Raw genomic sequence first — 1,777 nt, 5'->3', positions numbered from 1 at the left:
TCTCTCTCTCTCCCTCTCTCTCTCTCTCTCTCTTTGTCTCTGCCTTCTTCTCTCTCTCTCTCTCTCCCTCTCTCTCTTTCTCTCTCTCTCTCTCTCTCTCTCTCACAGCTGGCCTCACCCTACACTAGAGGTGCATACTTCACTTGCTCAGTCACTGCCAGTCTCTGCCAGGCACACATTTGGAACTTAAACACACACATACACACAAACACACACACACTTGCATATGCTTTCTTTCTCTCTCTTTTGCTGTCTCTCTCATACATTCACACTCACATGTTCTCTCTCTCTCTGTCTCTCTCTCTCTGTCTCTCACACATGCACACACACACACACACACACTGCTACTTACACGTACTTCTGCTTCTGCCAAAGTCTCTTCTGCCTTGCCCACCATCAAAGCTTATAACAATCACTTTTGCAAATGATATATTAAAATGATGCACACGTAAAGATATATATAGAGAGAAAGATGAATTTATCAGCAGTTGTAATGTGTAGATACACAGTATTTATCTGCAAATGTAAATTCATATTTTTAATGTTGAGAGACAACATTGACAAGAGTTGCAGTTCTATCCCATGCTGTATCTTGTTTCTATTTTTGTAAATGAACAACCACACTTTTGAAGGGGGAATGTGCTCATGATTTCTTTTTTTCTTCCCCCCACCGGTCCCCACATCCAGGCCTGCCTTCAGAGGTGCTCATTTGCGATCGTTGCCCCATGAGATTCTAATGAGATTTAGTGTGTGTTATTGGCAAGCGTTGTGTTTACTTGTGTTTAGGTTGTCTTTTTTAGCTCTTATGTAAAGTGTATACGTGAAAATCAAAGTTGTTACTCCAAATACAGGAAAGAGATGCTGCTGCTAAACAGCTAACACTGTAAATCTAGCACAAAGAGAGAAATACAACAGATAAAAAGCTATTTGAGAGATATGAGATCATTTTAGTACAATATGTTACCATTGGACGGTTACGATTGAACAGGTTTAAAGTCAGACTCTCCTATATGGAAAAAAATACCGTCATTCAGTCTCTTTGCACAAATAGATCTTCCCTTTATTTTCTGTGGCCCAAGTGAATCATAATAAGCACTATGAATAAAAAAGGCACATTTTATTTTTTATCTCTGAGAGATCCTCTGCTCAAAGGTGCTACAGTAGCTGCTGTCTGTAGGCTGGTAGTTTTAATTGGTGCAATGGTTGATTTGGATGTTTCAATAAAATGCTTTATCTATACTTGGCTATTCTTTTTTTTCTGTGTGTGTGTGTTTGAGCTGTAAAAAATGCTTGAGCATTTGAAGATAGACAGGTAAGACAGCACTTCAGTTGAGAAAAGAAACTGAAGAAAATACATACAATACAATAATGTAAATTAAAAGATCTATGAATAATCACTTCAGGGGCTATTTTTCACTTTAAAATTCGGTCCGTCAAAATCAAGAATATCAGAATGTCCCTTTATCCACCAGTAGTTTTATGCAGTTGCTAAGGCTGATGATGTTTTATTTTTAAATATATATATGTGTGTGTGTGTGTGTATATATATAAATCAACTAGTAGAATAATGCTAGACATGTTTTTGTTTCTCTCAGAGTATTGTCATGGTAACGTGGCAGTGAAATGGTCCAGTGTGTTGGAGAGGAGGCAAATGAACAAGGCCACCTCGTCTCTCTCCTGGCCACATCTCACCCCCTCTGGGTGGCGAAGGGGCATCTCAGGCCCAAACACAGTCAGGTATACTGACCGACTGCGCCACTGTGACTACACGAACCTA

The 1,777-nt window shown here is 39.3% G+C and overlaps 1 protein-coding gene across 5 annotated transcripts in view; it reads left to right on the top strand.

Moving 5' to 3' along the window:
* Positions 1-1,239, top strand: part of ppip5k1a (diphosphoinositol pentakisphosphate kinase 1a) — a 60,331-nt gene extending 59,092 nt beyond the window's left edge. For all 5 annotated transcript variants that reach the window (XM_076287114.1, XM_076287113.1, XM_076287116.1 and 2 more), the window contains one exon: positions 1-1,239. This exon is cut by the window's left edge and continues 1,885 nt beyond it. The gene's annotated coding sequence lies outside the window, so the exon portion shown is untranslated.
* The last annotated feature ends 538 nt before the right edge of the window (positions 1,240-1,777 follow it).

The sequence above is a fragment of the Alosa pseudoharengus genome, unplaced genomic scaffold (assembly GCF_046254945.1).
Source record: "Alosa pseudoharengus isolate Yale_2024_CS ecotype anadromous, Long Island Sound unplaced genomic scaffold, YU_APseudo_1.1 YU_APseudo_1.1_scf_16, whole genome shotgun sequence".
Classification (NCBI taxonomy): domain Eukaryota; kingdom Metazoa; phylum Chordata; class Actinopteri; order Clupeiformes; family Clupeidae; genus Alosa; species Alosa pseudoharengus.
This window is presented reverse-complemented; position numbering and strand designations above follow the sequence as displayed.